At 46.3% G+C, this 11,706-nt stretch overlaps 1 pseudogene; it reads left to right on the plus strand.

Annotated features, from left to right (window-relative positions):
• The first annotated feature begins 331 nt into the window (after positions 1–331).
• Positions 332–449, plus strand: LOC126428545 (5S ribosomal RNA; annotated as a pseudogene).
• Positions 450–11,706: the final 11,257 nt, after the last annotated feature.

The raw sequence follows: 11,706 nt of genomic DNA on the forward strand, positions 1-11,706 counted from the left end.
CTTCCTTCCCCCTCCCTCCATAATCCGATGAGACCGATGATCTCGCTGTCTGGTCTCCTCCCCCAAACAACCCAACCCAACAGTATTCCCAAACAATGATGGAATTTCTATAGATCACAATGGTACTTGTCATTAGGTACCATAGTTCGCTATTAGTTTGAAGGACATCTATTAGTTTGGAAAACATTCTGGACACTCAGACCGAATTGTTTGACCACCCATGCCGCCCAACATTTATTCCAGCGAACATTTATGGGACATGACTGAGAGGTCAGTTCGTACACAAAATCCTGCACCGGGAACACTTAATTCTTAAATCATAGGCTTTCGTGCCTACGGCCTTGCCGCAGTGGTAACACCGGTTCCCGTCAGATCACCTAAGTTAAGCGCTTTCGGGCTTGGCTAGCACTTGGATGGGTGACCATCAGGTCTGCCGAGTGCTGTTGGCAAGCGGGGTGCACTCAGCCCTTGTGGCGCAAACTGAGGAGCTACGTGATTGAGAAGTAGCGGCTCCGGTCTCGGAAACTGACATACGGCCAGGAGAGCGGAGTGCCGACCACGTGCCCCTCCATATCCGCATCCAGTGACGCCTATGGACTGAGGATGACACGGCGGCCGGTCGGTTCCGTTGGGCCTTCATGGCCTGTGCGGGAGGAGTTAGACTTTCGTAGTTAGTAAAATTCTGTATACTTTTAAAACTACTTAGGTAAGGCGTGGACGGTTAAACGATACATTGTCGGCCATGCGCCATCTTGTACCGTAAAACGCAAGGTATTCTACCGTAGAACACGTGATATTTGAAAATGAACTGAGGTTCTTGGGTGTCTTAACAATTGACATGTTTTGAAAATGGAAAATTGTTAGCTGTAAACAGTTGTAAAGTGGTGATGACAGTACGAGTTCTCACATTCGCCGGCCGCGGTGGTCTAGCGGTTCTGGCGCTGCAGTCCGGATCCGCGGGACTGCTACGGTCGCAGGTTCGAATCCTGCTCGGGCATGGGTGTGTGTGATGTCCTTAGGTTAGTTAGGTTTAAGCAGTTCTAAGTTCTAGGGGACTTATGACCTAAGCTGTTGAGTCCCTTAGTGCTCAGAGCCATTTGAACCATTTCTCACATTCGTCACCAGTGTACAGACGTTGTAAACATTGTAAAGTGGTGATGAATCATCACAATAATATGTCTTAAAAGACATCATAGTCGCCGTTCACTGTATGAAATATTTATTATTACGATTGCAATTTCGGCCTTAGGGCCATTTTCAAGTAACACTGCAAAAGTTGCATTCTGTCAGAATATAAGACTATCTGACATACATGTCGTCGTAAAAATGCAGCCTTTTGACGACAACTTATACTCATACCAGATAGTCTTATATTCTAACAGAATGTAACTTTTGCAGTGTTACTTGAAAATGGCCCTAAGGCTGAAATTGCAATCGTAACAATAAATATTTCATGCAGTGAACGGCGACTATGATGTCCTCTAAGAAATATTATACAACTGTGAATCCAAACCATGAGAAGTTAATCACAATAATATGCGTGTACATTGCTGTTACTTAAAACTTCTGGAGTATCTCACGATACCAACCCGAACATACGTTCTGTAGTCCCGCTTACTGTAGTAAAGGAGGAGATTATTTAATAAGGTAAACACAGATCCGAAGATGACAAGAGAAGTTCCAAAACAAGTCATTTATATGAAAAAACGATTTCAGTGACCTTTGTTTAGTATTCAAAATAATACAGATCATCCCCAAGCTGAGGATGTTATAAGCACAACAGTGATGCAGACGAAGATCTAAAACCCTTTCCAAAAACAAATTTCCATTACTTTTTTGAAATCACCTTGCAACAAAATTTTTGTGTCACATTGTAACGTATGTAAAATACAGGAAAATGAAGTTGAAATGTCAGACAACCTTGTAAGTGCTGCAACTGTGACATACTGTCTCTTGGCGGTGTTTTGTTTTGACGGACGACGAATGTTGGGCAAAAATATCACGAATTTTTCCACTCTAATGTCTTAATCGTATGTCACCTGAAGATATGGCTTTTAGCGCCACGAAACCAGTAGTGGTTATGGTAATACAGGAGCAAATACAGCTGAAGCGGTTTTAATATCCAAGAGGAATTAAGTCAAATGTATTCTTCGAACGATCTAAAATAGACGCAGTTTTATTGCAATACATCAGTGTTTTAAAACACTGCCCAAGAGAGAGGGAGGGAGTGAGAGGCGGGTGAAGTCACAGGTGGGAGAGGGAGGCGGCAGGAAAGGTCAGTGACCGGCCGCGTCTTCGCCTCCAGGGACCAGCAGGTGCCCTTGCTCGGCCTTAACGCCGGCCGGAGTCTGGGCAGCTGACCTTAGGCGGCAGACCGACACCTCGGGGCCGCGAACTTCGTTCTTCGCTGCAACGAGAAGTTCACGCCGCCCTCGAGAGTAATAAAGGCCACTGCGATGAGGCCATCCAAAGTTCTAAGTGGCGCCGAGCTCCGTCGCGTAAACATGGCACCCGAACTGCCTCCCATCCCATCCCATACCTTCCCTTCCCTGCCCTTCGATCTGGCTGCTAAATGGGCCACCTATTGACACCGTGACCGGCTCGCATAAACAATCCCGGGAAGGTTCTCAGGCGCAATACCGGAAGAGAAAAATTGGTGGAAGGAAACTCGGTTATGCTTTTCTCAGCTAATCAGCCGGCCGAAGTGGCCGTGCGGTTAAAGGCGCTGCAGTCTGGAACCGCAAGACCGCTACGGTCGCAGATTCGAATCCTGCCTCGGGCATGGATGTATGTGATGTCCTTAGGTTAGTTAGGTTTAACTAGTTCTAAGTTCTAGGGGACTAATGACCTCGGCAGTTGAGTCCCATAGTGCTCAGAGCCATTTGAACCATTTTTCTCAGCTAATCTTTCGTTTAGTACTATCTTCCCTGCACTCTATCATTACTCTATTGTTTCATCTTTTCATGAAATACCAGAACGTGATTTTTCGTCCGAACTTTTCTCATTAGCATCATCATAATCTTCTTCACTTCATGCATCAGGTCTTTTATGTTTTGCCTCTTTCGGTATCCATCACTATCTCGGCCTTGATTGACTACCTTTCCAAACTGGTTGAAATCTTCTTAGCCGGGGAGGTAACCTTTGTTCAGTCATTCTTTTGAGATGGTCATTACAGTTTATCGTATTTTCTTGTATTTTATTCAGGATCTTGAATATACACTACTGGCCATTAAAATTGCTACACCAAGAAGAAATGCAGATGATAAACGGGTATTCATTGGACAAATATATTATACTAGAACTGACATGTGATTACATTTTCATGCAATATGGGTGCACAGATCCTTAGAAATCAGTACCCAGAACAACCACCTCTGGCCGTAATAATGGCCTTGATACGCCTGGGCATTGAGTCGAACAGAGTTTGGATGGCGTGTAAAGGTACAGCTGCCCATGCAGCTTCAACACGATACCACAGTTCATCAAGAATAGTGACTGGCGTATTGCTCAGCCACCGTTGGCGAGACGTTTTCAGTTGGTGAGAGATTAGGAGAATGTGCTGGCCATTGTAGGAGTCGAACATTTTTTGTGTCCAGAAAGGCCTGTACAGGACCTGCAACATGCGGTCGTGCATTATCCTGCTGAAATGTAGGGTTTCGCAGGAATCGAATGAAGGGTGGAGCCACAGGTCGTAACACATCTGAAACGTAACGTCGACTATTCAAAGTGCCGTCAATGCGAACAAGAGGTGACCGAGACGTGTAACCAATGGCACCCCACACCTTCACGCCGGGTGATGCGCCAGTATGGCTACGACGAATACACGCTTCCAATGTGCGTTCACCGCGATGTCGCCAAACACGGATGCGGCCATCATGATGCTGTAAACAGAACCTAGATTCATCGGAAAAAAATGACGTTATGCCATTCGTGCACCCAGGTTCGTCGTTGAGTACACCATCGTAGGCGCTCCTGTCTGTGATGCAGCGTCAAGGGTACCCGCAGCCATGGTCTCCGAGCTGATAGTCCATGCTGCTGCAAACGTCGTCGAACTGTTCGTGCAGATGGTTGTTGTCTTGCAGACGTCCCCACTTGTTGACTCAGGGATCTAGAGGCGGCTGCATGATCCGTTACAGCCATGCGGATAAGATGCCTGTTATCTCGACTGCTAGTGATACGAAGCCGTTGGGATCCAGCATGGCGTTCCGTATTGCCCTCCTGAACCCACCGATTCCATATTCTGCTAACAGTCATTGGATCTCGACCAACGCGAACAGCAATGTCACGATACGACAAACCGCAATCGCGATAGGCTACAATCCGACCTTTATCAAAGTCGGAAACGTAATGGTACGCATTTCTCCTCCTTACACGAGGCATCACAACAACATTTCACCAGGAAACGCCGGTCAACTGCTGTTAGTGTATGAGAAATAGGTTGGAAATTTCCGTCATGTGAGGACGTTGTAGGTGTCGCCACCGGCGCCAGCCTTGTGTGAATGCCCTGAAAAGCTAATCATTTGCGTATCACAGCGTCTTCTTCCTGTCGGTTAAATTTCGCGTCTGTAGCACGTCATCTTCGCGGTGTAACAATTTTAATGGCCAGTAGTGTATTAAACTGTTCTCTGGTTTCTATATTTTCAAAATCTGCCGGCTCTTGCGCATCGCTTTCCTGCTCCTACAAACTTCACCTCCGTAGGCTGTATGCGATTTCCTTGACCTTTGCTTACAACCCACGATTCACTTCCGTAAGTAAGCAGTGGAACTTCCATTCTCTTAATAAATTTGATTCTCCTTTATTTCCTCATTTTATTTTTGACTTCTGTTAATTTTTCCACATATTTACCCAAACCTTGCTAATTTCTTCTCTGCGTCTTCGTCTTACTCAGATGTGACTTCACAACCCAAACAGTTCAAATATTTGTCCTGTTTTATTGTTAATGACAATTTTTGTCCGTACAGCATACTTCCCTTTGAAAGAAATTTTTACTGAAATCCCCAAATGGTACTCCTCACAAACATTACCTAATAAATGTATTCCCCTTAGTACGCCATCTTCATTATTAGCCAACAGTGTGTCGTTGTTTACATATAAAAAAACAATTCAAGCGGTAATTAGCCGGCTGGGGTGGCCGAGCGGTTCTAGGCGCTACAGTCTGTAACGCGCGACCGCTACGGTCGCAGGTTACTTACGTTTAATTAGTTCTACGTTCTGGGGGACTGATGACCTTAGAAGTTAAGTCCCATAGTGCTCAGAGCCAAGCGGTAATTACTGTTAACCTTAATTCCCCCGTTAAAAATGCCCTCCCATTTCCGAATTGCGTCATCTAAATAAATGTTAAAAATGGTGTGTGAAACGCTACCTCCTTGTCTTACTCCTTTGTTTGAGGGTATAAGGCGTGTTACAGTGTCATTTATATCTAAAATTGAGGTCGTTTGTTTGTACAGACTTTCTAAAACGTTTCTTAGGTGCATTCTCTCTTCCGGAATTCGTAGTGTTATGCAGTCAATACGTCTAACTTGATTCGACTTCATTGCTTAGTTTACTTCCGTGGCTAGTAATGTCAAAAAGTCTGCGTTATTTTGTTCGTTTACTGTGCTATCCCATTCTCCGTCATCGAACTTCAGAGTTTCGGAGCGTGCCTGTCAAATTCTTTAATGAGCCTTTCTAATTAGAAACCACGCCCAACAGTTTGAAGATAGTAGTTACGAATTTTCATTTTACATTAACTGCGTATTTAGTACTACGGACTGAATAACGGCCAGATCGAAAGTATCTGCACGCATATGGATTCCTTCCACGGATTTGGTTTGAGTGTTCAGAGACATTTAGCGGCCAATATAGGTCACTTTCTTAAAAGTGTTATCCACACATGTTATTCACAAGTCTACGGCCTCCAATAGCGCCTACGGAGCATACTATACACACGGCACCAGTGAGTGTGTGTGTGTGTGTGTGTGTGTGTGTGTGTGTGTGTGTGTGTGTGTGTAAAACATGTAAGTGTAATATTTAACAAATAAACAAAATATTCTGTGGTAATGTTGTGTGTGAGCGAATGCCTAAGGGACGAAACTGTTGAGGTCATCCGTCCCTAGACTTACACACTATTTCACCTAAATTATCCTAAAGACAAACATACACACCCATGCCCGAGGGAGGACTCGAACCTCTGGCGAGAGGTGGTAGTGATGCTGTTCCTGGATATTTCAACAGTGATAGTAATATGATCGCTTCTGCAATGGGGTAAAGGACTACGTACACATCTACATGATTACTCTCTCGATCAAAGTTGACTGGCAGATGGTTTGTTGAAATACCCACAAGCTGTTTCCGTGCGGTTCTGCCCTCGAACAGAACCGAGGAAACCCAATACTAAAATCTTTCCGTGTGAGCTCTGATTTCTCTGATTGTATTATGATGACCATTTCTCTCTACCTAAGTAGGCGCCAACGAAATATTTTACCACTGTCAGGATAAAGCTGGTGATCGGAATTTCATGAGACGATTTTGCCACAACGAAGAAAGATTTTGTTTTAATGACTGCCGCCTGAAATCACCTATTATATCCGTGACTCTCTCCCGCTTCGCCATAATACAAATGAGCTTGCCCTCCTTTGAACTTCCTCCACGCTCTCTGTCAACTCTGTCTGGTAAGGGTTTCATACTGCTCAGTATTACTCTAGCAGAGGACGGATAAGGGTAACGTAGGCAGTCTCTTCAGTGTATTTGATGTGTTTTATAAGTGATCTGACAATAAAAGACAGCCTATGGTTCCTTTTCCCTACAGCATTATCTATGAGGTCGTTCCAATTTAAGTTACGCGTAATTGCAATCCCTAACTCTTCAGTTGTGTTGAATTCGTAGCCTTTAGATTTATGTGGTTTATCGCGTAACCGAAATTTAGCCGATTCCTTCTAGTACTCGTGTGGATATCTTTAGACTTTTAGTCATTTAGAGTCAATTACTGCTTTCGCACAATACAAATATCGTGTCTAAATCGTTTTCCAACTGGTTTTGATCATTTGATGACTTTGTAACACTATAAGTGACAGTATCGTCTGCAAACAATGTATGAGGCTGCTCAGATTGTCTCTTAAGTCTTTTACAAAGATCAGGGTCAGCAAGGTGCCAATAACACTTCCTTACGCTAGATGTTTCTCCTGTCTTAGCCGCGCGGCATTAGCAGAGCGGTCTAGCGCTGCAGTCATGGAATGTGCGGTTGGTCCCGGCGGAGGTTCGAGTCCTCCCTCGGGCATGGGTGTGTGTGTTTGTCCTTAGGATAATTTAGGTTAAGTAGTGTGTAAGCTTAGGGACTGATGACCTAAGCAGTTGTCCCATAGGATTTCGCACACATTTTTCTCCTGTCCTACTCCATGATTTTCCGTCAGCTACTACTAACTGTGAACTTTTTAACTCGAGTCGAGTCGGACGATTGTAAGCACGCAATTTAATTAGAATTCACTTGCTACGATCGTTGTCAAACGTGTTCTGGAAACCTAAAAATATGCAATTAGTTTGACATTACCTGACAGCACTAATTACTTCGTGAAAATACCCTGAGATGGGCCGGCCGTTGTGGCTGAACGGTACTAGGCGCTTCAGTCCGGAACCGCGCTGCTACTAACGGTCGCAGGTTCGAATCCTGCCTCGGCCATGGATGTGTGTGATGTCCTTAGGTTAGCTAGGTTTAAGTAGTTGTAAGTTCTAGGGGACTGATGACCTCAGATGTTAAGTCCCATTGTGCTTAGAGCCATTTGAACCACTTTTTACACTTAGATGTCAACAGTCGTGGGATATTGATATGCACATGTACAAATAGCGGTTGTATCGCATTCACAGAGTATGAGAGCGTAGTGCATTGTCGGAACCGTAATTTGTACTCAGGTGGTACAGTCAAAGGCTTTGCGAGGTGGTTGTGGCCTCGCGGCGAGAATTAACAAACTTCGAGCCCGGAATGGTAGTGACAGTTAGAAGCATCGGAATTTCCATTACTGAAACTGTCAGGCAGTTCAATAATCAGAGATCCAAAGAGCATGCTAAGAATGCCAAATTTCAGGCATTATCTCTCACCACAGGCAACGCAATGGCAGACGATGACGGAGAGGAGCGATGTGTGCATAGGCTTGTCAGTGCTAACATACAAGCAACGGCGCCTGAAATAACGGCAGAAATCAATGAGGGATGTACGACGAACGTATCCGTTAAGGCAGTGCCTCGAAACTTGGCGTTAATGAGGTATGGCAGCACACGACCGACGCGGGTGTGTTTGCTAACGCACATCTTCTGCAGCGCCTCTTCTGGGCTCGTGACCACATCCGTTGGACCCCAGACGACTGGAAAACCCCGGTCTGGTCAGAATTGTCCAAATTTCAGTTGGTATGAGCTAATGGTAGCGTTAGTGTGTGGCGCGGATCCCACGAGGTTATGAAGCCAAGCGGCCAACAAGGCACTGTGCAAGCTGGTGGTGTCTCCATAATGGTGTGGGCTGTGTTTACATGGAGCGGACTGGGTCCTCTACATTTATACTCCGCAAGCCACCCAACGGTGTGTGGCGGAGGGCACTTTACGTGCCACTGTCATTACCTCCCTTTCCTGTTCCAGTCGCGAATGGTTCGCGGGAACAACGACTGTCTGAAAGCCTCCGTGCCCGCTCGAATCTCTCTAATTTTACTTTCGTGATCTCCTCGGGAGGTATAAGTAGGGGGAAGAAATAAACTCCTGGAAATGGAAAAAAGGACACATTGACACCGGTGTGTCAGACCCACCATACTTGCTCCGGACACTGCGAGAGCGCTGTACAAGCAATGATCACACGCACGGCACAGCGGACACACCAGGAACCGCGGTGTTGGCCGTCGAATGGCGCTAGCTGCGCAGCATTTGTGCACCGCCGCCGTCAGTGTCAGCCAGTTTGCCGTGGCATACGGAGCTCCATCGCAGTCTGTAACACTGGTAGCATGCCGCGACAGCGTGGACGTGAACCGTATGTGCAGTTGACGGACTTTGAGCGAGGGCGTATAGTGGGCATGCGGGAGGCCGGGTGGACGTACCGCCGAATTGCTCAACACGTGGGGCGTGAGGTCTCCACAGTACATCGATGTTATCGCCAGTGGTCGGCGGAAGGTGCACGTGCCCGTCGACCTAGGACGGCACCGCAGCGACGCACGGATGCACGCCAAGACCGTAGGATCCTACGCAGTGCCGTAGGGGACCGCACCGCCACCTCCCAGCAAATTAGGGACACTGTTGCTCCTGGGGTATCGGCGAGGACCATTCGCAACCGTCTCCATGAAGCTGGGCTACGGTCCCGCACACCGTTAGGCCGTCTTCCGCTCACGCCCCAACATCGTGCAGCCCGCCTCCAGTGGTGTCGCGACAGGCGTGAATGGAAGGACGAATGGAGACGTGTCGTCTTCAGCGATGAGAGTCGCTTCTGCCTTGGTGCCAATGATGGTCGTATGCGTGTTTGGCGCCGTGCAGGTGAGCGCCACAATCAGGACTGCATACGACCGAGGCACACAGGGCCAACACCCGGCATCATGGTGTGGGGAGCGATCTCCTACACTGGCCGTACACCACTGGTGATCGTCGAGGGGACACTGAATAGTGCACGGTACATCCAAACCGTCATCGAACCCATCGTTCTACCATTCCTAGACCGGCAAGGGAACTTGCTGTTCCAACAGGACAATGCACGTCCGCATGTATCCCGTGCCACCCAACGTGCTCTAGAAGGTGTAAGTCAACGACCCTGGCCAGCAAGATCTCCGGATCTGTCCCCCATTGAGCATGTTTGGGACTGGATGAAGCGTCGTCTCACGCAGTCTGCACGTCCAGCACGAACGCTGGTCCAACTGAGGCGCCAGGTGGAAATGGCATGGCAAGCAGTTCCACAGGACTACATCCAGCATCTCTACGATCGTCTCCATGGGAGAATAGCAGCCTGCATTGCTGCGAAAGGTGGATATACACTGTACTAGTGCCGACATTGTGCATGCTCTGTTGCCTGTGTCTATGTGCCTGTGGTTCTGTCAGTGTGATCATGTGATGTATCTGACCTCAGGAATGTGTCAATAAAGTTTCCCCTTCCTGGGACAATGAATTCACGGTGTTCTTATTTCAATTTCCAGGAGTGTATATGATCATTCCACTTCAAATCGTTCCGTACGCATACTCCCAGATAATTTACAGAAGTAAATGCTACTAGTGTTTGTTCCGCTATCATATAATCATACAATAAAAGATCCTTATTTCTATGTATTCGCAGTACATTACATTTGTCTATGTTAAGGGACAGTTGCCACTCCCCGCACCAAGTGCCTATCCGCTGCAGATCTTCCTGCATTTCGCTACAAGTTTCTAATGCTGCAACTTCTCTGTATACTACAGCATCATCCGCGAAAAGCCGCATGGAACTTCCGACACTATCTACCAGGTGATTCATATATATTGTCAAAAGCAATGGTCCCATAACACTCCCTTGTGGCACGCCAGAGGTTACTTTATCGTGTGTAGACGTCTCTCCATTGAGAACGACATGCTATGTTCTATTTGCTAAAAACTCTTCAATCCAGCCACACAGCTGGTCTGATATTCCGTAGGCTCTTACTTTATCAGGCGACAGTGCGGAACTGTGTCGAACGCCTTCCGGAAAATGGCATCTACCTGGGAGTCTGTATCTAATATTTTCTGGCTCTCATGAACAAATATACCGGGTTGGGTCTCACACGATCCCTGTTTCCGGAATCCATGTTGATTCCTACAGAGTAGATTCTGGATTTCCAGAAATGACATGAGACGCGAGCAAAAAACATGTTCTAAAATTCTACAACAAATCGATGTCAGAGATATAGGCCTGTAGTTTTGCGCGTCTGCTCGACGACCCTTCTGGGCCGACTGAACCGATCATTGACTCAAAAATGGCATATTTGGTTACTTGGAGACCATCTGCGTCTATTCATGGTCTTCATTCTCCAAAACAACGAAGAAAGTTTTATGGATGACAATGCGCCGTGTCACCGAGCGATTATTGTTGGTGACTATTTTGAAGAACATTGTTGACAATTCGAGCGAATGATTTGGCCGCTCAGACCACCCGTCATCCATCCCATCGAATATTGATGGAACATAATCAAGAGGTTAGTTCGTGCACAAAGTGCTGTACCAATAACGCTTTCGCAGCTATAGACTGCCATGGAATCAACATGACTCGGAATTTCTGCAAATGACTTCAAAAGACTTGAGATCTTGCCACGTCCAGTTGCTTCACTGCGGCGGGGAAAAGTAGGTCCGACACGATTTAGAATGTATCCCATGACTTCTGTCCCCTCAGTGTAAAGAGCTAGTTGTGTTTCACAAGAACAGTATTTTCTTCGAGGCCATTCATGATGTCTGAACACACAATCCTACTGCAATTCGACGGCAGTGATATGGGTCTGTAACTCAGGGGGTTTGTCCTATTTCCTTTGCTGAGTTTCGGTATGACCTGTGCAATTTTCCGGTTTTTAGGTAAGGGTCTTCCGACGAGCGAACGGTTTTATGTAACTGCTAAGTATGGAGATGTTATCTGAGCATACTGTGAAGCACACCTAATTGGCCTACAATCTGTACCGGGTGGCTTTTTTTTTTTTTTTTTTTTTTTTTTTTTTTTTTTAAAAGCTGCTTAGATTCACTCGGTATATATTCTTCTAAGTTACTTAAGTTTG

This window comes from Schistocerca serialis, chromosome 12, assembly GCF_023864345.2.
Source record: "Schistocerca serialis cubense isolate TAMUIC-IGC-003099 chromosome 12, iqSchSeri2.2, whole genome shotgun sequence".
Classification (NCBI taxonomy): domain Eukaryota; kingdom Metazoa; phylum Arthropoda; class Insecta; order Orthoptera; family Acrididae; genus Schistocerca; species Schistocerca serialis.